This window comes from Phascolarctos cinereus, unplaced genomic scaffold (genome assembly GCF_003287225.1).
Source record: "Phascolarctos cinereus isolate Bilbo 61053 unplaced genomic scaffold, phaCin_HiC Scaffold_2;HRSCAF=192, whole genome shotgun sequence".
Taxonomy (NCBI): Eukaryota; Metazoa; Chordata; class Mammalia; order Diprotodontia; family Phascolarctidae; genus Phascolarctos; species Phascolarctos cinereus.
The window spans coordinates 104,246,133-104,272,484 of NW_027555625.1; the positions used below are offsets into that span (position 1 = coordinate 104,246,133).

General features: G+C 37.9%; 1 pseudogene; it reads right to left on the reverse strand.

Annotated features, from left to right (window-relative positions):
• Positions 1–152: 152 nt before the first annotated feature.
• LOC110215085 (small ribosomal subunit protein uS2 pseudogene) lies at positions 153–26,352 on the reverse strand (annotated as a pseudogene).

A 26,352-nucleotide genomic window follows, 5' to 3' on the forward strand; every position in this document is an offset into this window, starting at 1 on the left:
TATTTGTGGGCTTTCCCCTTGATTTATGGTGCTCACAAGCTGATAAATTTTATCACTGCTCTCATAGAGGAACTAGAGCTATAGTGATCTGCTTTAGCCCAGCCCCATCAATAAACAAGTGTAAGAAGGGTTTGATAAGGGTAGTTTCTCAATCAACTTGATGAACTGACAGGGCAGTGAGTCTTTGGTTGGAAAAATCCTGGGATGCTTCCTAGGGGCTGGATTTCAGTGATTGGGGCCATCCCCAAGATGGTTTGTTTGACTAGGAACCGGGATGATAGACTCATTGATGGAGCCACTTCTTGATGCTGGGTATCAAGAAAGAGCAGTTCTCAATTTTTTTTGGGGGTTTCAGGACTCTTTTTGTTATTGTTGAGTCATTCAATTGTGTCCAACTCCTTGTGATGCTGTGGACCCTTGCACTCCAGGCCTTTCTATTTTCCACTCTCTCTCTCTCTTTTTTTTTTAGGTGAGGCAATCGGGGTTAAGTGACTTGCCCACAGTCACACGCCTAGTGAGTATGATGTGTTTGAGGCCGGATTTGAACTTGGGTCCTCCTGATTCCAGGGCCAGTACTCTATTCACTGTGCCACCTAGTTGCTCCTATCCTCCACTATCACTTAAAGTCTGTCCAAGTTCATGTCCATTGTTTCCATGCAGGACTCCTTTACACTTTTTAAATTAAAAATATTTTATTTATTTTTAAAAAATAGTATTGTATTTCCCCCCCACAATTACATATCAAGAAAATCTTTAGCATTCATTTTTATGAGATTTTGAGTTCCAAATGTTTCTCCCTCTTTCCCTCTCCTCCCCTCTTTTGAAAATGTTAGGCAGTTTGATATAGTTTATACATATGCTATCATATAAAACATTTCCGTGTTTATCACAATTGTGGAAGAAGAAATAGATCAAAAGAAAAAAAACATGAGAAAGAGTAAAGCAAGTGAAAAAAATATGCTTTGACCTGCTTTCAGAATCCATCAGTCCTTTATCTGGATATGGATAGCATTTTCCTTCATGAATCCTTTGAATTTGTCTTAGATTGTTGTGTTGCTGAAACAGGCTGAGTCATTCATAGCTGATCATCACGTGATGTTGCTGAAACTGTGTACACTGTGCTCTTGGTTCTGCTCATTTCACTTTGCATCAGTTTGTACAAGCCTTTCTAGGTTTTTTTCTGAAATGTGCTGTTCATCATTTCTTATTGCACAATAATATTCCATTACATTCATTTGCTACAGCTTGTTCAGCCATTCCCCAATTGATGGGCATCCCATCAGTTTCCAATATTTTGCCAGCACCAATAGGGCTGCTATAAATATTTTTGCACATGTAGGTCCTTTCCCCTTTTTATGGTCTCTTTGGGATATAGACCTAGTAGTGCTATTGCTGGATCAAAGGGTATACACAATTTGATTGCCCTTTGGGCATAGTTCCAAATTGCTTTCCAGATGGATCAGTTCTCAACTCCACCAACATTAGTGTTTCAATTTTCCCACATCCTCTCAAACATTTATCAATTTTCTTTTTTGTCATATTAGCCAATCTGATTGGTATGAGGTGATACTTCAGAGTTGTTTTAATTTGTATTTCTCTAATCAAAAATGCTTTAGAGCATTTCTTCATATGCCTATAGATATTTTTTATTTCTTCATCTGAAAACTTCCTGTTCATAACCTTTGACTATTTATCAATTGAGAAATGGCTTGTATTCTCATAAATTTGACTCAGTTCTCTACATATTTGAGAAATGAGGCCTTTGTCAGAGACACTTGCTGTAAAGATTGTTTTCTGGCTTTCTACTTTCCTTCTAATATTAGTTCATTGGTTTTGTTTGTACTACTTTTCAATTTAATATGATCAAAATGATCTATTGCACATTTTTTAATGCTCTCTATCTCTTGTTTGGTTATGAATTCCTCCCCTCCCCATAGGTCTGACAGGTAGACTATGCTTTGCTCTTCTGATATGATTGTTTCATTGACTATGGTACCTTCTAGAAAGATGTAATTTCCTTCCTTATTTCTTTTAATTAGGTCTATTTTTGCTTTTAACTTTGTCTAAGATCAGGATTGTTACCCCTACTTTTTTTTTTTTAGGGCACTGGGGTTAAGTGACCTGCCCAGAGTCATACAGCTAGGAAGTATTACATGTCTGAGGCAGGATTTGAACTCAGGTCCTCCTGACTCTAGGGCCAATGTTCCATCCACTGCACCACCTAGCTGCCCCTCCTACTTTTTTTTTTTTTTTACTTTAGCTGAAGCACAACAGATCCTGCTCCAGCTCCATACCTTTACTCTGTGTGTGTATCTCTGCTTGAAGTGTGTTTCTTGTAAGAAATATATTGTAGGATTCTGGTTTTTGATCCACTCTGCTATCCACTTTTGTTTTATGGTAGAGTTCTTTCCATTCACATTCATAGTTATGATTACTACTTGTGTATTTCCCCCTATCCAATTCTTCCTCCTGTTTGTCCTCTCTCTCCTTTCACCCTCTCCCAACTCACCAGTGTTTTGCTTCTGTTTACCACCTCCCCTGATCTGCCTTCCCTTCTGTTAGTCCCCTCCTCCTTTACTTAATCATCTCCCCTCCTACTTTGCTGTTCATCTGATTCTGTATGTTATTCCCTCCTTGAGCCAATAATAATGAGAGTAAGGTTCCAGTAATGCCCATTGCCTCACCCCTCTCCTCTTCTCCTTCACTGTAACAGGTCTTTCTCGCCTCTTCATGTGAGATAATACTCCATTCTACCTCTCCCTTCTGCACCCATTGTACTCTTCTTTCTCATCCCTTAATTTTTTTGATTTTTAAAAAATGTATTTATTATTTTTCAATGAACAAAAATACATTTCCTTTCCCATCCATGCCCATTGTGAGGGGCAGACCTCATAACAAATACACATAGTAAAACAAAACTAATCCTCATATTAGTCATGTCAAAAAATATGTCTCAGTCTACATTCTGAGTCCATCACTTCTCAGTCTGAAAGAAGGCAACATGTTTCATCACGGTCCTCTGAAATCATCTTTGGTTATTCTATTGATCAGGGATGCAATTCTTTTTTCTTTTAACATTTTTTTATTTATTTGTTTTGGGTTCCAAATGGTTTTTCTCCAGACCCTCCTCTACCTAAAGAGAAAGTAAGCAGTATTAAACTTATTACATATGTGAAGTCAAGCAAATCCTATTTCCATATTAGCAAGTTGAAAAAGAAAAAAAAATGAAGAAAGTGGGAAAAATGTTTCAATGTGCAAAGTTCGTCAGTTCTCTTTCTGGAGGTGGATAGCATTTTTCAGAATTGTCATGGATCACTGTATTGATGAGCGTGGATAAATTTTTTCACAGTTGATTAGCATTAGAATATTGCTAAGAAGAGCTAAGTCATTCATAGTTGATCATCACACAATGTTGCTGTTACTGTGCACAGTTATACTGGTTCTGATCATTTCGCTCAGCGTCAATTTATGTAAGTCCTTCCAGGTTTTTCTGAAATCTACCTGCTCATCATTTCTTATAGCACAATTGTATTCCATTACATTCATATATTCAGCCACTCCCCAACTGATGGGCATCCCCTCAATTTCCAATTCTTTGCCACCACAAAAAGAGCTGCTATAAAAATTTTTGTACATGTGGGTCTGTTCCCCATTTTTATGATCTCTTTGGGATACCACCCACAAAATGCTGGGTCAAAGAGTATGCACATTTTTATAGCCCTTTGGGCATAGTTCCAAATTGCTCTCCAGAATGATTGGATCAGTTTGTCAAACAGTAGATTACTATATCTAGCTAGATATCTAGATCTAGCTTATCCCCATTACATATAATGCTTGCTGATGGTCCTTAATTTTTTTTAATACTATTCTCTCAAATTCATTTTATATCCATACCCTCTCTATGCATATTCTTTCAATCTGTACTGTTAGTGGTACAATTTCAAGAGTTACAAGTATCATTTTCCTGTGTAGGGATGTAAACAGTTTAGCTTTATTGAATCCTTTATTCTTTCTTTTCCTTTTTTATCTGTTTATGTTTCTCTTGGGTCTTGATATTAGAGGTCAAATTTTTGGTTTAGTTCTGATCTTCTCCTTATGAAGACTTGAACTATTTCATTGAACAACTAGCTCCTTTGCCCACCAGAATATCATGTTACATGACCTCTGATACTTTAATGTTGTAGCTGCCAAGTCTTGTCTGATCCTGATTGTGACTCCCCAAATATTGAATTGTTTCTTTCTTCCACTTATAGCATTTTTTCCTTGACCTGATAGATCTGAAATTTGGCTACAATGTTCTTTGGAGTTTCATTTTGGTGGATTCTTTCAATGCCTATTTTGCCCTCTGGTTCCAGGACATTAGGGCAGTTTTCCTTGATAATTTCTTGGAAGATGCTGTCCAAGTCCTCCTTTTGATTATGACTTTCAGGTAGTCCAATGATTCTGATATTGTATCTATTTTCTAGGTCAGTTGTTTTTCCCGTGAGGTATTTTACATTTTTTTCTATTTTTTTCATTCTTTTGAATTTGTCTGATTGATTCTTGATGTCTCTTAGAGTCATTAGCTTGCTCTTGCCCAATTCTAACTTTTAAGGTATTGTTTTCCTCAATTAGCTTTTGTACTTTCTTTTCCATTTGGCCAATTGTACTGTTTAAGGACCTGTTTTCTTCAGTGGATTTTTGCATTTCCTTTTCCATTTGGTCAGTTCTACTTTTTGAAGCAGTTTTTCAAGCAGTTGATTCTTTTTTCATAATTCTCTTGAATCACCCTCATTTCTTTTTCCAATTTTTCTTCTATTCTCTTATATGATTTTTATCTCCCTTTTGAGTTCTTCCATGAGCTTTTTCTGGGTTTTGCCTATAGCTGTTTTGACATTGTTGTCCTCTTCTAAATTTGTGTCTTGGTGGTCCCTGCCACCATAATAACTTTCTATGATCAGATTCTTTTTTTGTTTTATTTTGTTTTTTGCTCTTTTTTTAATGTGTATGTGTCTTTTCCCTGTCTTTTAAATTTGATCTCTGCTCCCAGAGTGAAAGGGGCTCTGTCTCAGGCTTCTTGTTTCAGTGACTGCAGGCCCTGCTTGTCTACCTGATGCTGAGCTGATGTTGCCCTGAGGCCCCTGGGGGACCCTTATGTCTGGTGCTGTATTGAGGGGATGGGGTGGGGCATGGCTGGTATTCCTGGAGGCTCTTGGGGTCTGGCAACTCTCCTGGGGCTGAGCTGGGGTTCTGAGGTGGTGTCTGGCATGTGCTGAGGCCAGGTGGAGTTTTTCCTCCTTTTCCCCAGGGCTCCACTGAAACATGTGGAAGTCTGGCCTCTGGAGGACGTCTGCCTGCCTGGGGCTGCTCTAACACAAGTGGTGGTTCTCTAAGCTGATGTCTGTTGATTCCCCAGGCTATGATAAGGCATGTGTGTGTGTGTGTGTGTGTGTGTGTGTGTGTGTGAAGTTCCTGGTGTTGTTGTTTGCTGTCTTCATTACACTGGGGCTTGGGATCTCTTGCTGGTTTGCTGAGGTAGGGCTTGCTGGGGTACTTCCTGTCCTAGAATGCACTCCCCTTTCACCTGAGTGAGATGAACCTTTTTTGCTGATCCTCCAAATCTCCCAGGCTAAAAGATTGCTTCACCCCATCTTTCCGCTGACTCTGCTGTTCCAAGATTTGTTCTGGGGTGCTACTTTATGGTTGTTTGGTTGTTTGGAGGTGAATATGGGAAAGCTACAGCCATTTACTGCTTATTCCACCATCTTGACTCCTGAAAGTTCCACTCTCCTTTACACTCTTAAAAAGTATTGAGGGCCCCAAAGAGCTTTTGTTTATGTGGATTATATCCATTGATATTTACTATATTAGAAATTAAAACAAAATTTTAAAATGTTTATTAATTTACTTAAAATAATAAGCCTGTTACATGTTAATATAAATAACATATTTCTAATGAAAATATATTTCCAGAACAAAAAAATTAGTGAGAAGAGTGGCATTGTTTTATATATGTTTACAAATCTCTTTAAAGTATGGCTTAATGGAAAATAGTTTGATTGTCATGATTTCTTCTGAATTTGATTGGTTGCAATGTATTATTTTGGTTGAAGTATATGAAGAAAATCTGGCCTCATGCAGATATATAGTTGGAAAACGGAGGAGTATTTTAATAGACAAATGACATCTTAGTATTATTATGAAAGTTGTTTTGACTTTACCCCTCACCCCCAAAAGGGTGGTACACACTTTGAGAACTGCTGCCATAAAAATAAGATAACATACCTACTTGATCTTTTTTTTTTTTTTTACTTTGTGAAGAAGGGGTTATGCATGGGCATGGGGGTGGGGTAGGGTTCTATGTTTCTTCTCACCAGTAGCTGTTATTAGCTGACATGGGACAGAAGTGCATAGGAATTATATGTGTTCACCAACAACTTTTTCACCCATGTGCCACGAAAGAAGAGTTTATGAAAAGTGTTCCTTAATCACTGCCTAGTGGTTAGAGGAAGAGGTAGTTTCCCAGGCAATGTGAGTTCAGAATTTAGTTTTCTAGTAAAAAAGGAAAATTTCTTGTGGGTTGTTTCTAGAGTAACACCTGGTTTAAGAGTTTTGTATTGGACCTATTAGAAAGAGAATAGGAATTCTTGAATTATGTGCCTTTTGTAGAAAGAAGAAGATTGCTCACATGACCCCAGTAGACAAAGAGGAGTAAGGACTAGTGCCATGTCATGGGGGAGAAGAACTATACATTGTCCCCTACTATCACATTAAGTTATTTAGATAGTGTAGGTCTAATGGGAAAGAAGTGACCTGTCCTGCAGTTCTTGTGTGATTCCTATGTACAGGGAGTCCAAACAACAGGGTAGAAATATTTGTCTGGGAGCAACTTTGTGGGTAGGTCCCTGTGGGACAGCCAGGGATTTATTGGAATGTTGGAATACTGCCCTACTGGCAAGTCCAAGTTCAGTTTCCTTCTGAGGGTAGCTTATGGACCACTATGAGTGTGTTATGTACTTTCTGAATCTGCTTGTGGGCTCCTGTGAGTCCAGCGTGTCTTCTTCATTTTCTGTTGGATGAAATTAAGAACTGTCCTCTACCTGATATGAATTTGTTACCTTGAGTGCTTGTGTAGAAGCTGCGGACCCTGGCATATTTATTAAAACCTAGGCTTGATCCCATTTGGAGATTTCCCAGAGAAAGCTCTGGGTAAAGATGTAGTAAGTCAAAGAGAAACTTCCCTTTTTGGTCATTACTCAAACTCAGACACAAGTTTGTGTGAGTCCAGAGCTTGGGTGGTCCTGGGCTGTGACTTGTACAAGAATTCCTTTTGATTAAATACTTATCCCCTTGTCCCCAAAGTCCAAAACTTTTACAGGGTTTATATAACTTGACTTCTTTAGGAGGATAACTTTGACTCAGATCCACAGTGGAGAATGGATATTGCTCATAGTATTCACAGTTTATTTGCTCTTTTATGTAGTAATATCAGCATTGTTACCTATTATGCTTTAAGGAATGCAGATAGTATCAGCACTATTGTGCTATTATAGCACTGTACTAATTATTTGCAACTTACCTTATACTGCCTGATATCATTAATTATCTTTTCATTTGTACATGTTTTATCTACCCAGATCGAATATAAGCTCCTTACGGTCAGGGATAGTGTCTTATATAGGTGATTCCTGACTTACTTAAAATCATGGAATCACAAGTTCTCAGTTAGAAGGTACTTCAGTATCTGCCTAATCTAACTCATACCTGAGTAAGAATCCCTTCTATAACTTACCTAACAAGTATTTATCCAACTTTTGCTTGAGGGACTTCAATGAAAAGAAACCCATTATATTCCAAGGCAGTCCATTCCATTTTTGGAAAGTTTCAATTATTAGGAAGTTTTACCATATATTGAGCCAAAATTTGACCCTCAGCAACTTTCACTCAGAGTAATAACATGTAACAAAGACATAAAAATAGCATGTTCTCTACTTTCAAGGATCTTACTTCCTATAAGGGGGATACAATGTATACACATATAAAGGAGGAAAATTACATGAGTAGTGGGGTGAGGGGGAGGAATCAGGGAAGGCTTCATGATATAGCTAATGCCTAACTGAGTCTTGATAGAAGATAAAGCTTTTGAAAAGTGGGGATGAAAAGGTTTTGAAAAATAGTTTTTGTTTGTTTGCTTTGGTGAATGCAGGAGATCAAATCTAAATTTGCATTAAAAGTAATAATCAGTTTACAGGAATAAGTGAAGGGGGAGCAACATGGAATAAAGTTGGAAAGGTAGGTTGAAGTCAGATCATGGAGCCTTAAAAGCCAGGCTGAGGAGTATATATTTTATTCTGGAGGTAATGTGGGGCCATGGTCAGGTTTCGAACAAGAAGTGACTTGGTCAAAATATGCTTTAGGAAGATTATTTTGACAGCTATGTGGAGAATGGGAGCAGCTAGGTGGTACAGTGGATAGAGCCTGAAATCAGGAAGAGTAATTTTCCTGAGTTCAAATCTGTCTTTAGACACTTACTAGGTCTATGACCCTGGACAAGTTGCTCAACCCTATTTGACACAGTTTCCTCCTTTGTAAAATGAGCTGGAGAGGGAGACACCACGCTAGTGTCTCTGCCAAGAAAACTCCAAATGGGGTCACAAAGAGTCGGACACAACTGAAAAATGACTGAGCCACTAAACTTCGGAGAATGCACTGAGGAAAGCTTTTTCCATCATTCACTCTTGCTCTCTTTCACTGTGTGTGTGTGTGTGTGTGTGTGTGTGTGTGTGTGTGTGTGTGTATGTGGTGTGTGGTATGCCCATGTTTCTGTGCACATATACTTCATTTGTTTTTGTTTGGACCTGTGATACTGTGATTTATTGCTGTAGGGAATTTCTATAGAGGCTTCTTCTTCTGCTAATGTGAATCAGCAACTTTTCTCCCTTTTATAGGCTTAGAGTGTTGCCTTGGGACATAGACTGGTCACTGGATATCTGGTCTTCTTGACGGGGAGGTTGGCTCTCCCGTGGTCAGTCAATAAGACTGAGAAGTGTTCCTATTTTGCTATGTGCCAGGTGACCTGGGGGGAAGAGCCATAATTCGGAATTTCTTCACTTGGAACAGAAACAATTTGAGAATGGGGCGGGTGGAAGTAGTGCAGCAGACAGTCTGCTGGCACATGTAGCTGCCCAGAGAGTACAACCCTCAGCCCTTTGGGGGCCTGCAGAGAGGTTGGGGCTTGGAAACAAGGTACCATGGTGATAGGACCACAGGGCTGGGGCAATGGAGTGGTTGTGCCTGCATCCTGACTGGGAAGCAAGGTACAAGATGGCAGTCATAACAGGGAGCAAATATGTTGCCACACACACACACTTGTCAGGGCACTGTGGCAAAGTCTTGTGAGCCTTGTGCTGGGAGCTATGGCAACTTGGCTAGGAAGGAGTAGAAATTTTCATCATCCCTGCTTTCTTTTCTTGCTGCATGTAGTAATAATGAGTTTTATCACCTTAGTAAGATAGTAGGAATGTTTGTCAACTTAGCATAACTAATTCCGTTTTCTTTTCAGCCTCCATTTTATGATTGAGTTGTTTTGAATAGGTTGTTTTTCAATACTGGGAAAAGTAGTTATGTGATATGATGTAGTAAATGGCATGTGTGTGTTCTTAAACAACTGATAAACATAATACGGGAAACTGCTGAGAGAATGGACTAGCAATGGAAAAGTATTATAAATGATTTTATCAGTAGTTTATGTAATAAGCTATGAATCAGATTAACTGGAAAACAAAAACTGTAAGTAACTCGCTGGCATCTCTAGCCTTCAGAGCACTACAGGCTGAGACGGTGATCTGGTCCTGAATTCTTTACACTTGAGACTTGAGCATCCTTGTGTTTGCTTGAGAGCGGTGCTGATTGATGGAGACTTGTAGACAACCACCTTGGAGGGAGAAATGTGGCTTCCAGCTGGACAGAGAGGGGACTTTGTCTTGAGCACTGACATCAAAGATGCTTATAGGAACCTTAGAAGTCAGTTGGCGGTTTGTTCTTGGAGGGGACAGATGTTTGCATGTTTTGATGACTAAGATATGATTGCATGCATTGAAAGGTGTACATCTAATTCATCACACTGTTTAGCATACATAAATCAATTATAAATGTGTTTTGTGGGTTATACTGCAACATTAACTTTCCCATCAAAACAATCTTATAAATTAACATTAAATTGCTAGTATGTGTAAAAAATTGACAATAAGACCATTATAATATGGCATAACAAGATTGCAAGATTCCTTTGTCACCATAGTCCTGATGTATTTTGAAAGGGTAACTGAAAAGTCTGCTTAACTTCAATTTAAAAGATACCTGAAAGAAAATCTGAGGGATGTTGGTGGAGATTATATAGGAGAACACGGATGAGATTTGCATGAGGGAGGCATATAAGGTCAATAACTACACTGATGAAAGCACAGCTCCATTAAGTAAGAATGAACAGCTTACAACATAGCTAAACTATGGCATTATTTTAGCTACATTGTAGGTTAAAAGGGCTTTTGTGGCCCAGTTGGGGAGGCTAGTAATTATTTATAGTATTGTTTTTTAAAGCAAAATACATTTTAAATTCCAAACAGCCAGGTTACAAAGAAACTTTTGAAATACAACTTGCATGTGAATTAGTCTTTCAGCAACTTGAACAGAGCCTTGCAAATTAGATCTTAGGATCATAGATTTTAACTGGAAGAGACTAGCTCTAAAAAACTACAGTAACAGCAACGGGGTCACAAAGAGTTGTACATGACTAAAATGCCTGAATAACAAGGGTCACACAGTTGTTAGTGTATGAGGCAAGATTTGAACTCAGGTCTAGAATTCTATTCACTGTGCCACTAAGCTTCCCAAACCAAACCAAACCAAAACTCCCTCATAATATTTCCCTCATAATACCTTTCTCTTTTAAACTTCCTTATTTTTCTTGGAGGAATCACTATTCTAGTCACAGTTCATAAGGTTCATAACCTTAGGATGATACTTGAGTCCTCACATTCTCTCACCTCACTTATCCAGTTACCAAATCTTGCCATTTTTATCTCCAGGATGTCTCTGGACCCCTTGCCTGCTCACATAGACACCATTCCCCTCATTCAGGCCCTCATCATCTGTTTCCCAGACTTTTGCAACCGTCTCTTAATTGTTCTCTCTGACTCCAGACTCTCCCCACTCTTCGACTTAGTTGCCAAAGTGATTTCCATAAAGAATTGGTCTGACCACATCACAACCTTTTCCAATAAACTGCAGTTGTTCTCCGCAGCCCTAGGATAAATAGAAACTCCTCTGCATACCTTTTAAAGCCCTTCAGAACCTGGCCACCCCCTTTTCTCAGACTCATTATACATTATTTCCTGTCCTGCCCTCTACAATCTGACCAAGGTGGCTTTCTCTTTGTTCCTCATGCATGGTACCCTATCCCCCATGTCCTTACCTCTGTACTGGCTGCCCCTATATCTGAATGCACTCCCTGATTGCTTCCCCCAATAGGTTCTGTCTCTTCCTTCAAGATGAAGCTTAAGCACATCCTTCTACATGAAGCCATTCCTGATCCCTAGAACTGCCAGGGCCTCCTCCTACCTACCTTGCATTTATTTGTATGTATTCTGCATACATTTATGTATGTACTTGTTACCTTTCCATGGAATATAAATTCCTTAAGGGGAGGAATTGTTTCATTATTTGCATTTGCACCCCCCGCTCCCATCCAGTGTCTAGCTCTAGCTCTAGCTCTGCACATAGCAGGCTTGTTGATTGACTGACTGATCTTAGAGGCCATCTAGCCTAAACCCCTCATTTTACAAATGAGGACCCTGGAGCTCAAAGAAATTAAGTGATTTAGTTAACTGATTTGTCCAAGGTCACATAGGTACTAAGTGGAGTCAGAAATCAAACCCAGGTTACCTGAATCCAATTCCAGCCTTCTTTCCGTTTTTCTAGTCTGCTTCTGCTTAACAAATATTTATTGATGAAATAATTATTAAGATTATTTTCTTGGGGCAGCCAGGTGGCGCAGTGGATAGAGCATCAGCCCTGGAGTCAGGAGGACCTGAGTTCAAATTTGACCTCAGACACATGACTTACTAGCTGTGTGACTCTGGGCAAGTCACTTAACCCCAATTGCCTCACCAAAAAAAATATGTATTTTCTGTCTGGATTGGGCAGCTAGATGGCTCAGTGGACAGAGTACTGGCCTTGGAGTCAGGAGGACCTGAGTTTATATTCGCCCTCAGATACTAGCCGTATGACCCTGGACAAGTCACTTAACCCTGGTTGCCTCAGTTTTCTCATCTGTAAAATGAGCTGGAGAAGGAAATGGGAAACCACTCCAATGCCTTTGCCAAGAAAACCCCACAAGGAACATGAAGGGTAGGAATAAACAATAACAATAGTTACCTGGCTATAGGCATGTTGCCTGATTTGTAGAGTTCAGACAGTAGGTAGGGCTACCTCATTTGGCTGTATCCAGTCTGTTTTCTGGAACAGGGAAGGAAGTTATAAACACTGATATCAATAATAGCATCTCACATTTGAAGAACATCTTACACTTTCACATTTGATTCTTCCTGTGATGTAGGTATAATTATAACCCATTTCACAGATAAGGAATTTCATTGTGCAGAGGTGAGCTTGATCTGCCAGTCTCATCTGCTCAAAGACACTTGGCTCTCAGCAGTCAGAAGTCAGTACTCTTTCAGGGTTATCATCCCACTCCTTATATTATATCATGGTCACTGGCAGTGAAATAGATTCAGGCAGCATTTTAAGGTTGGTTTGATTCACCTGTTATCAATTAGAGTAGGTCCTAGATGGTTCTGAGAATCCAATACACTCACTTTTACAGTGGGGAAAGTCAACCCAAGTGCTACTGATGGAGAAACAATTTCAAAAGGACTAAAGAGAAGTAAATAAGGGACCATGAGATTGGGCGTTAAGGTCTGTTGTGAGGAAGGATTCTTTGAATGTCCTTAAGTAAAAAAAGAAAATACCAGTGATTTTGAAATGGCAGTTATTTTCAAGGACTCTTTCCTTCCTCCAAGTACCTAAATATTATTTGGTACAGCCTAGCATTGGGAGCTTTGGATTAGAATCAGATTTCAGATTGACTGTATTCTCTTTTACTTATTATTTTTGTGACCTTAAATAAGTCACTGTTCCTCTGTAGGGCCCCCAGTTTCTCTCATTTGTAGAATCGAGCATTTCTAATTTTCTTTGAGCTCTAATTCCTATGATAGTATATGACATTTGTGTTCCATGAGAATTCCTTTAAGTTTTTAAAGTACATGGAAAACACAAAAACAATAGACTAATACTGGAAGAAGCTGCCATTGATTTTTAGTGAATAGAACTGTGGGCATAAAAATTTAATGTATACATTTAAAATTAGTCATTTAATTTATAGCTATACCTTTTAAGAGAGTAAAATAATAAATTCAATTATGCATCAACATAAAACCAAAAGGATAGTATATTTAGGTGTCATTAATAATCTCTATTTTCCTGCTCACAGACCTCCCACTCTTTAGTTCAGTGATAAATTTCCTAATAAATTTGATCTTGGATGCTTTTAGGAAATTAAGATGAGGATAAAAAATGACTAAGCACTGATGAAAATATTTGGCAAAAGCCCTCAAACTCTTAGAAGAAAATTCTCTATTGAATTCAGGGAAATAAAATAACTATTATCATTTTATTTTTATCCAGGGTCAAACATCATTAAAATAAAAACATCTCCTGGTTTTTTCCCAAAATTGTCAAGTAATTTATTAGTCTCCAAAGATCTTTCTAGATAGCAATCTTCTTTATAAAGTCCTAAAAAGGGACACACTTGTTCCAAAAAAAAGAAGACTGAAAAGGACTTGTTTAAAAACAGGAATTTAAAAAATGTTACTAGAACAGCTCTGAAATAAATGTTGGTAGTGGGTTGAAATTTGAGTGAAAGGCATATATATGGTGAAGGCCTTTTTGGAAGGCTAAACTTACTCAGGTATTCCTAAATCCATGTTGTAGCTGCCCTCTTGTGGCCAATTTGGACATTGTGCCTTTTTGTTTTCTTAATAGAATTAGAACACACACACACACACACACACACACACACACACACACACACACACTCCTCCAAATACTGGAATATTTAAATTCAGCATGTTAATGTGAAAGGAATCATTCTAAAAACAAGACCATGTCTTACACAACATGCTAATTAGCCTTTCATAGCACATCCAAATGGAGAAGCAATTCCCAGAATACTGATAGCTTACATTAGCTGTGTTTCTCAGACTGGACACAGGCTTCTAGAGAGAGCTGTAATTCTTTGAGGGGTTTGTGGAGATAAGAATAGTGGGTAGGACTCTTCAGGGATGCCTACAGAGACAGAGATGTAGGGCCTAGGCAAATCTGCAATGCATATGTGCTGTGATCTTTTCTTTTATGCTCTCCATTTTTTCTTTCAATCTTTATGATCCATGTCTATACCATGAGGGAGGTGATTATTGTGGTTTTGGTCCTTTTTTGTCAGCAGATGCTCAGTGCTTTCTGTTAGGGGGGACACTATGAAATGTTTAGAAATGATCTTATTAGTGTAGAATACTGAAATTGAATCATAGTATCCCAACATATTACAAGTGTAAGGAGCTTTAGAGAACATCTTATATAATTTTTTCATTTTACAGGTGAGGAAACTGAGGCAAACCCAGTGAGGTCACACGACTGGTACAAAATCACACAAAGTAGTAAGCAACAGAAACCCATCTAAGCTAGATCTTCTGATTTGCATTTCAATTCTCTTTCCACAAGACTATCCTGACCTTATAAGTTTTATTGGCCATGTGAGGTTGTTTTTGTGTTTGTGATAATTTCCATTTGGCTTCATTCAAGTTTGATATATAGATAACTCTGAAAAAGTAGTTACATTCAGCATAAACATTGAAGGTTATAAAAACCAACAGGGTGGGTGAGCTAGAAGTTCTGTCAAACTCTGAATAAGCCAGTGTAAGGGTCTGAGTCTAGAAATGGAGCTCTTCTTTTTAAAGCCTACCCATAGAGCCTTTCTTAATTCTGTGAAGTGAACAACAAAAAAACAACCTAGTTCCTGGGAAAGTCCTTCAGTGGGTCACTTACCAAAGAGAAAGGAAATTTCCACCTTAGTAAGGAGACCTAAGATCTTCCTGGACAATACTTTCTCTCTTCGTTTGGAAGTTGACCTTCATGACATATGTAGGATAGTTTATTTATAAAGGAATATTGGATTGTTTGCAGTTTATTAAGAATGTGACATGTCAGCTGAAGCTTATACTGTTCCCTACTCTCCCCCCTCTTTAGACAAATCAGAATGTGTCCAATATTTTGAGTAATAAGGAGTACACTATTAGTTGTATATGCTCTTGAAAATTTTACGATTGACATTATTGAAAAAGAGTGGTATCTCATAATGTTCCTATCCATGCATAAGCATGTCTATGCAAACACATGTGTGTGATCTGATTATATGATTTCAAAAATTTTTTTTCTAGAAATGTTATGGGAAGTGCTGGGAAGACTGCTTGATGATACTGAGCTTTGCTCTGTTGTCTTGATGTTTTCTGACAAGCTTACAGATCTAGCAGATAATTTGCTATATGTGAGTTTGCCATTGAATTTGGTTAAATAAAACACATGAGCAGTTTTCAACTTGGCAGAGTGAAGAGCACAGAGTCCAAAGGTTCATCTTTAGGGCGGTGTTTGGGGAATAACCAAATATTTAAGAATCATTAAGGGTATTCCGAAAGGGAACTTGGGAGTGGCTGAAATGCTTTGTGTATTTCTAAGAAGGCAGGAGGGAGAGATTAGAGGAGGAAGAACTCGAATTTTAAAATTTCACTTAGAGATTGGTAAAAATAACCAAGCATCACTCAGAATGGATAATAAACATGACCTAACAATGGAATAACTATAAAATAGCAAAAGAAAAGATTAACAAGGCTTTCTTTTTCCTCCAGGGTTTCAACATATTTGAAAAAGGTAATAGATTATTTAGAATATAGAACATTTCCACATATGCAGATGTTATTTCTATATATGTACATACATATATGTTTTCATATTTACACATGTATACAGATAAGAGGAGTCATAAATTAGGGTTTACTCTGGGCAAACAAAGGATTTGTGTTAGGAATATAATTTTTAAAAACATTATTTAATAATAATTTAAATAATATGAATATATGACAAACTATGTTGTAATTGGTAAAAGAAGCAGCTAAGTGACTCAATAGATAGAGCAGTGGGCCTGGAATCAAGAAGACTTGAGTTCAAATCCGGATTCAGGCACTTACTAGCAGTATGACTGTGGGCAAGTCACTTAACCTCTGTTTGCTTTAATCCACTGAAATGGAAATGGCAAAAAAAAAAATCCTTTGCCAAGAAAATCCCATGGACAATATGGTTCAAGGAGTCACAAAGAATCAGATATAACTGAATGCCTGAACAGTAATGAAGGTAAAAATACACAAACAAATGACAAAAGCATTTATTAAGTGCCTACTATATGCCATGCACTGTGCTAAGCAATGGGGGAATTGGGATAAAAACAACAAAAGCAAAGACAGCCCTTGTTCTGAAAGAACTTATATCCTTATATTCTGGGGGAAACAACAGAATTGGGGAAGGGTGATCAGGGAGGTAAATTTTGGTTTGGAAAATTACTGGGATGGTGAGTTGGGCTAAAGGGAAATAGAATGATACATCCCATCCAGGAAAAATGGCAAGAGTTGATGTGAGCTTGGTTCTTGGTTCTAGGATTCGAGCAAGAGGTTGAAGGAAATGGTACCTGTCTGGGGTTGTGGAGAAGAGGAGGGAATGAAATGAAGTATAGCTGGGGCTTTAGGGAAATGATGTTCTGGAAGAGGCAGGCGATATTGCTTTTCTTTACCGATGTTAATAAGGAGATAGGACCTTAGTGAACTTCTGATATATGTCTGCGAAAAACTGCCTGGTCTCTTCTTATACCTTCATAAGCAGATCTGAAATACACATGAACATAGATTTTTCTCATAAGGATATTGCAGAGATGGGAAAACAATAGTTACTGATTTTCTTGATTACTTTTTTCAGTAATAATAAAGCCTATTTTTTTCTCAAGTGTTTGGTATCCTCTCTTCTAGGGCCACATCAAAGTACTACATAAATATCATTTATTATTACATCTATCTATTACATCTGCTTAATAGGCATATTATCTGCCTTTAAGGTGCTTATTAACTTATCCTATTTTAACTCTTGACTGAAGGAGGAGGGAGAGACCTTTTCTGTTCCTATAGAAGGAACGTATAAGGAAAAATAAAAGGGCTACTGAACTACAGAAACAAAGGTAACCTAAGGCTGGGTAAGGTATGTTTCCTATGTACATCCACTCTTCTCACTGATGCATGTGTATGTATGTGTTTGTATGTTTCTGTGTGTGTGTGTGTGTGGTGTGTGTGTGTGTGTGTGTATGTATTTACAGATAAGTGTGCCCCAGGTTTATGGGGTCAATTTTTTTTTTGGTAAGAAACCAATGTTTATTTTCCATTAGTATTTTACCAACACTATTAGAGCACGTGGGGTAAAACTTAAGAACCACTCTGTGACCTACCCACTTGGCGGCTTGGGCAGTAGGAGCCACAGACCAGTCCTCCATAGCCAGCTGAGCACTCCAATCTTTGGCAGGGAACTGCTGAATGGGCACAGATGGCACCTGTACTCCCTCAGATCAATCAGCCACCTCCCGGTTGAGTAGCAGTGAATTCTGGGGCAGGTGTAGTCCATTCACCCTGAAACTCCTCCTTTGTCACTGCCTTCTCAGCTGAGGCCTGCTCCTCCTTTTCAATTTCTTCTGGATCCCTGTAGAAGTAAAGATCAGGTATAACCTCCCAAGTGTGTTTACGGGAGATGGTATCACTCATACGTAGGACTTCATGAACCAGTATCCACCACATCAGACCCACTGAGCTCCCTTATTGTTACATGGAATGGCAATGTCCACAGAGTGAAGTGGGGAGTCTGTGTTGCACAATGCAATGGTTGGAAGGTTAACATAAGATGCTTCAGTAAGAGGCTGGTGATCTGCCCAAGGATCAGTGACCCCCAAGAGGCGAGGCTCCCTGAAAGCTGCCTGGATCTGGTTAGTGAAGGTGCTCGGTGTGAAACGTTCAGCGATAGGTGTGGCGCCAGTGGCAGCAGCAAATTTTAGAACAGCTCGCTGGCCAGTGTTCCTGGATGAGATGACACTAACATCAGCTGGATTTCAGCGGTGACAATGGCACGAATTGCCAGCAGAAGCTTTTCCCAAGTTCTCTTCGAATTGATGATGCAGATGCCATCACTCTTTCTTTTGTAGATATACTGTTTCATCTGGAAGTCCAAATTAGTGCCACCCAAATGGGTTCCTGCAGCAAGGAATTTAAGGACATCCTCTTTCATCTGCAAGACACCTAGGGCTTCGGACGTTGTGAAAGTTTCCCTTTAAAGTTACTGCAGAAACCGAGAACAATGCATATTGAACCCTCTATGGGGCAGAGCGGAAAGCGGGGTCAATATTTTATTGCTATTTTCTTACTTTGCTATTTTACCCTTGAACTAATTGTGCCTTTCTGGCTGGTTATGAAAGATAAATACATTGGTAGAGGATCATGGGTGATGGTTTGGGAGTGGGTGCAAAGCCAGAGTATTTTGAACCTGGGGTAGATAGCATTCTCTGGGACATCCACCTGTGGGTTAGGGCAGGGGATGGGGGAGGGGTGGGGAGAGCAAATTGCCATTAGGCACAAAATATACTTTACGTTTTTATAGCCCATGAAATTTAAAAAGTATATTCTATAGATTAAATGTTTTGTCCAGAGAAGATAAAATTTTTTGGGGGGGACAATGATAACTGTCTTCAAATATTTGAAAAATGGAAGAGAGATTAAATATGTTCTGCTTGGCCCCAGAGGATAGAACTAGGTGCAATAGGTGATATTTGGGTTTAGAACAGGTAAACTTTCCTAACAATTAAAACAATCCAAAAATGAAATGGGCTGCTTCTGGAGGTATTGAGTTTCCTTTCTTTGCAGGTCTCCGAGCAAAGGATGAATGTATATTTTAGAGGGAATTCTTTTTTAGGTCAAATGACATCTCCTCAAGACAGTCTTTATTGATTTCCCCAGTTGGTGGTGTCTACTCCACCCTGGGAAATTAATTTGTATTTGTTCTGTGAACATCTTATATTTACTTATTTGTGTATATATAATTTCCCATAGTAGACTATCATCTCTTTGATGTGTGTGCACATCTTTCTCTCTGTCTATCTCTCTCTCTATCTACCTACTTACCTACCTACCTATCTATTGGAAGAGAAATGGAGAATGAGAGAGAAGAGAGATAAAGAGAAAGCAAAAGGGAGAGAGTGAGGGAGCAAGAAAGCCATAAATAAAAGTTTCTGTAGACTTTCTTTTAGTTGTCCACTGTGGTAATGTTTGCCAAGTACGGTTCCTAAGCTTCATAGTATCTAAAAGCACAAGCAAAGTTTTCTGTACGGTTGGTCTCCCCATTCCTGTTTCCCCAGTATTTTTATTTGTTGGAAACAACTTTTGTTCCTCGTTCCAAGGAGAGAAGGAATAAGAACAACAGTCAGGTACAGGAGAGGTTACTGAAAAAGCAAAATGATATTGTTAGGAATAAGACAAAATTTTGCCTCAGAGTTTCTCAGTGTATATCCATATTAACCTTTGATGCTGAGATATATTTGAGCCTTTTACTGTGGCTGGTGATAGATATTCAGAAGATTGTTGAGCAAACTCCTTTTCCTCTGAAAACAACTGGATATAGGACTTCCCCCCCCAACTCTGATCCTGTCTATTCACAGAATAACTTTTTATTATTATTGATTAAGATAACAACTCATATGGCACTGTGAAGTTTATGAAGCATCTTTCTCTTGAGATTGGTAGTGTAATTATTATTATTTCATAGATGAGTAAACAGGCTCAGAGATGTTAAATAACACCCTGGATCCCACAGACAATAAGGAGCAGAAATGGAATATGAACTCAAGTCTTTTGACTTTTTCCATTACATGAGATTGTCTCTCCAATGTAGGGTGCTGAGGCCAAATATGGTTCCATCTTCATGAAGAAGCTATCCTGTTCACAAGTAGTCAAATCTCTCTAAAGATGGACACCTGGAATATGCACAAATGCAGAAGAATTTTTGGAGAATCTTCAAAGCTTAAATTAAAAATGAGCTAAGGTTAGCAAAAAATCCTAAAAAAAGGGTTCCTCCCCCAAACCTATATTGAGGAAAATAGTAGGATCAAGGAAGGGATAGGGCCTCTCTTCAAGTAAATAGGATGATAGTAACTAACACTAGAAAGAAGGCAGAAGTCCTAAGCTCTTACATTTCTTTTGTTTATTTGCTAAGAAGACTAAACAATCTTTGGACTGGATTGAAAAAAAATGAAAATAGTGAATAGGGTATTAAAATCAAAGGATTAATTGTAGTGGAGAGAAATTTGAGGCAGAGAGATTAGTTAGAAGCTTATTGCAGTAGTCTAAGTGTGAGGTAAAGAGGGGCTGAAATAGGATTGTTTGTGCAAATATAAAGAAGAGAATGAATAGATTTGGCAAAGTGGTAGCTAGATGAGGTGAATGAGAGTGACACTGAGAATGAGGAGTCTAGGAAGATGCTGAGGTTTTTGAGCACAGATAATTGGGCGGTGGTGCCCTTTGCAGTTCAGAAGGGGCAGGGTTTTGTTTTGTCTTGTTTTGAAAGGCAGTGAGTTCTATACTGAATTTGAATTTGAGATGCCTCCAGGGCATCCAGTTTAAGGTGTCTAAGAAAAATGCCCCTTTTTAGGACTCAGCCTACTTGACTTCTTTGCTGCTTTTGGTAGAGTTAAACACCTTCTTTCTAGACACATTATACTTTCTTAGTTCTTCTCCCTATCTTCTCCTTTGCTGGATTTTTCTCCTTCCAACTTGTTAATGTGGGTGCTCCTTAAGGGTTTGTCTTTGAACTTTTTTCTGCTTTATTTCTTGGTTATTGCCTTTATCTCACAGCTTTGGGAATCATCTGAGTAAGGATATAATGTAAAGCTATGAGAATGTGAGATATATATATATATATATATATATATATATATATATATATATATATATATATATATATATATATGTGTGTGTGTGTGTGTGTGTGTGTGTGTGTGTATATATATATAAAATATACATACATATATAATGTATATATCCATACACACACATAACCACACATATGTATTGCAATATATATTTATATCTTTAAGTAGTATTGTGGAAAGACCACTGAATTTGGAGTCAGAAGAACTGGCTTTAAGCCTTGGTTCTAATACTTATTACCTATGTAACACTGGGGCAGTCACTTAATTTCTCTGAGCTTCAGTTCCTCTTTTGTTAAGCTAGATGACCTCTAAATCCCCTCAAGCTCTAATATGACATTATGCTCTCCTCTCTGAATTTTATCACCACATCTCTAAATGTCTTCAGGACATCTCCATCCAATTAGTTACCAAGCCCCATAGATGGCGCCTCTCATCTCTCAGGTCTATCTTCTCTTTGCTTTTTCTCATTGTCAGCACCAGATAGTACCACTCACCTGAACTATTAAGATAGCCTCATAGCATCTCTTCCACATGCACTTTCTCTCTGCTCTAATCCATCTTTCATATTGTTTCCAGAATAATCTTTTATCTGAACAGATTTGGACCTACCCTTTCTCTACTCAAACGTTTTCCCTATTTCCTTCTGAGTAAAGTAAAACCTTTTTTTTTCCTGTGAATTCAAGGCTCTTGAGAGCCTCCATATTTCAGCCTTATTTCATATTACTAGCGTCCATGCACATTACACTTCAGCTAAGTTGATCCTCTTGCTTGTATTCCTTCGTGTGTTCTGTTACCATATCTGTAATATTCTCCTTCCTGATTTTCCATTGTTGAATTTCTATGCACCTTTTAAAGCCCATCTCAGATGTTAAAGTCTTCCTCCAAAAATACTTTCCTCATACTTTTCCCCTCCCTCTTTTTGGTAATGACTTTCCCCTCAGTCTCACATAGCACATTGCTTTTCAGCTCTTATGGATTTAAAAGATAATATATATTTGGATTATTTGTAACTGTGTATTATTCTCCTCCCATCTACTATATGTAAGTTCCATGAAGGCATGGATATGCCCTATACATATATAATTTTATATTTTCCTTCAGACTTTGCACAACAGTGCTAATAAATAAATGTTTGATGAATGAATACACAAATTAATAGATATGTAGAAAGCTTGGAACTTTAATTTCTGGTTTTCAGCAAGGCATTTGAGGAACTCTTATCATATCCTCATGGACAAATGGGGAAATGTGGACTAAATGGCAGCCCAGTTTGATAAATTTGTAACTAGATTAATGATGATGCAAAAATGCTGATTAATAGACTGATGTTTACCAGGAGGGAGATCTCTAATGCTGTGCCACAAGGTTCTGGATTTGGCCTTGTCCTGAGAGACATTTTTTGGCAATGGTGTGGATGAGGACATAGAAAACATGCTTATCAAATGTGTGAATGACGTAAAGCTGGGAGGGATAGCTAATATTCTGGATGACAGAATCAGGATAAAAAAAAACCAAAAAAAAAAAAAACCCAAACCCTCAACAGCCTGGAATGATGGGCTACATCAAACAAGATGAAAATCAATAGAAATAACAATAAAAATAATTTCCTAACAATTCTATAGCACTTTAAGATTTGCAAAGTTTTTTACATACATATATATTCTAGGGTAGGCCTGACCCAGCCTAGTGCCCCAGTAGTTTGGTTTAATATTGTAAGAAAATGAGACACTTGTAAGTCACTCAACAGTTAATAAAAAAATTAACAGCTATAGAAGGAGAATAATCAACAAGTCATTAGCACTGAGGACACCTTTGTTTAAATGAACTGAGCAAAGCTCTCTTGCCAGTATTATCCATCATGATCCACCAGGGAAACATTGTAGATTTTCTTCTTTCTAGGTTTTTGTGGCTACTTTCATACTCAGGTGATGGGAAAATTATATCAACAGCTGGAGCCCTTAATCCTCTGAGCCAGCCAAGTATCAAGTAATGCCTCAATACCTTTCTAATAAAACGAGCTTAATCTACATAAAAGGAGAGAGATTAAGATATTGGCCCTACCACAATACATTAGCTCACAAAAGCACGGTGAAATAGGTCCTATTATAATCCCAATTTTATAAATGAGGAAACTGAGTCTGAGAGAGGTTAAGAGATTTGCCCAGAGTCACATAGTGTCTGAGATTGGATTTTAAACAAGTTCTTCTTAACTCTAAGGCTAGCTATACCATGTTGGTTTTTTAATGACAAATGTAAATGTACAGTCTTGAACTTGGGTTGAGAAAATCAATTGTAGTATCATAGAGAAGGGGGACAGCTTCATTTAACAACAATTTCTGTGAAAATCCAGGATTTTAACTGGCTGCAAACATAGTAGGACACAGCAATGTGTTGTGGTTGTCCAAAAGAATCGTGTGATTTTAGGTTTCATCAGTGCATATTTAGTGTCCAAAACAAGAGGTAATAAATAGTCCTAGACTAATCCTGTTCATGCTATATTTGGAAAATTATATTTAGTGTTAGATGCCACCTTTTAGGTTGGAATTTGACATCCGTTGTTGTTGTTGCAAAGAAAGTCTTTTGGTTGTTAAAATTTATTTATTTTCTAATTAGAAAGCATTTATTTTCTCTTCTTCTCACCCCCTTCCCCCCCCCCAATTATTAAGGAAGAAAAAAAAAGTGAAATCTTTGTGACAAATATATATGGTCAAGCAAGACAAATTCCCACATTGTTCATGTCTAAAAACATACATCTCCTTCTACATACTAAGCCCATTACCTATCTACAAGATGGTGGGTAACATTCTTCATCATTAGTCCTTTGGAATAGTGCTTAGTTCATCACACTGATCAGAGTTATTAACTATTTTAAATCTTTTTTTTAAACAATGTTGTTATTGTAAACATTTTCCATAAATCTTAAAGTGCCAGATGCATGTGTTATCATTATTTTTATTGTGATGGGTCAGACAAATTTGGCCAGGAGAGTGAAATGACTTGAAATAATGCCATATGAGGAATCCAATCCAATCCAATCCACATTTATTAAGCACTTACTATGTGTTAGGCACTGTGCTATATAAGTGCCAGAGACACAATTTTAAAAAAGAAAGCCTCTGCCCTCAAGGAGCTTACAATCTAATTGGGGGGGGACAGAGAGACAACATATAAAATGAGGCTAGAAAGTGGGGTGTAGGGTTGGGAAGCAGAGGCACCTGTCTTGGAGGCATCCTGTTTTGTGGAGTTGAAACCAGGCGGAATAGCAGATGAAGAGTGGAGTGAAGGAAACTGAGTTGTTGAGGAATGCCATGATAATGGCCATCAAATATTGTATGAATTGTGATCTGGAAGAGAAACTTGATTATTTTTTTCCTCTGCAACTTTATTAGGCAAAATGAAGACGAACTGGTAGAAAATGACATAGAAGGCAAGGAAGAACTTTCTACCATCAGAGCTCTCTAAAAATTGAACTGGTAGGTAAATCCCTGTTGTTGAAATTCTCATAGTAAAGGCAAAGTAATCACCTGTTAGAAATGCATAGGATAGGAGATTTTGCCCAGTGACCTCTAAGGTCCTTACAAGGCTAAGATGTGAGTCGTCAGAGACAACTTCTCAAAGTTCATGGTCTTTTGAGTCCAATTGATCTGTTTATTGTGCTCCTCACACTTCAGGAATGAATCTCTTTCAAAGCTTGTGGACATTTCAGGCCTTAGTCAATAAGTATTTATTAAGCACTTACTATGTGCCAGGTTCTGTGCTAAGCCTTAGTGTTATTTAAATTTGGACAAAACTGATTTTCCATGCTTACAACCACTCTCCTATCTCCATGCTCTATTTCACAGGAAGCAAGGACCTGTCACAAAATAGATCAATTTCATATTCTTTAAACTATCCAGTTTCCCATTACATTTGTGGTCTTGTTATAAAACCCTGGGAGAGTGGAGAAAATGTGATAGCGATTCTTGCTCACATACACATGGGTGTTATGAGGATTAATTATAAATAATAAATAATGTTCTATTACTGGTGAAAAGGGGCTTAACAGCTCCTTTTGTTGTTGTTGTTTTGTTAATATTAGCTCTTTGGGGCTGCTAGGGTAATCCCATTGAGCAAATTAGTTCTTACTAATTAAATATGATAATCACAGGTGAATAAAGTGCTAAGTGTGATGACCTAGCTCTGTATTACTTGACTGTGCAACAGAAAAACCTCGTAGAAAGCTATCACTTGCTAACCTCTATAGTTGATCAGTGAGTCAGTTTTGTATCTGCAACTCTTTTGTACTTTGTGCATTAATCCTTCAGTTGTACAATAGTGCACACCAACCCACCTGTCTGGAGAATAAGTGTTGTTGAGTACCATTATCACCATTTCTTTTACCACTCTTTATTTAGGATTCTTACCTCTCCAACATTCTGCTGAGGGGTCCCTATATCTGAAAGGAAGTTTGCTATGGGGCAAGTAGATGTATTGAAAGCAAATTTGAAGAAAGATCATCATCAGATGGTTATTTCAAAATCTCTACTTTAACTCTTTTCATACAAATTTCTGTTCTTTATCAATTCCAAAGATTATTAGTCTTGCTTTTTTTTTTTATTACTCATGGAAAATTGACCAATAGAGCTTTGCATCAGAACAGGAATTATTGCAATTATCTTTCTGGGTTCAATTTATCCAGTTGTGTGTGAATCACTGATTAAATTCTCCTATGATTTGATTTTCCTCTGAGGTAAGTCTTTTTACAATTCAATAGGCAGCCACCTCCTGGGTGGTATCTGGAACATGTTTTTCTCATTACAGTAGTAGCAAGAGCAGCAGTTAAGAATCTTCTCTGGTCCATTCCTTTTTGTCTCTTCTGTAATTAGCAACTGGGTGTAAGCTCTTGGAAGAAGTGAGAAGGAAACCTCTCATGAATTGAAAATTGGCCTTGATATGTGTGACCCTAAGTTAATTTAGTCAAAGCGATCTACGATTAAAACTATTCCTAGTTCTTCACACTGTAATGAAAATGTCCTCATTTTTCTAAACTGATTATTCATGCTTTATGTTTCTTAGCTATAAGGCTACAGCTCTCTAGAGTATAGCCTCATTTAAAAAAATCACATTTAAATTCTATTAAAGTCTTAGAGGAACTTCCAAAAGTAAAACTTTTGAAGTCAAAATCAAATACCTTACCTTAGAGGCTCAGTATCATCTATCAT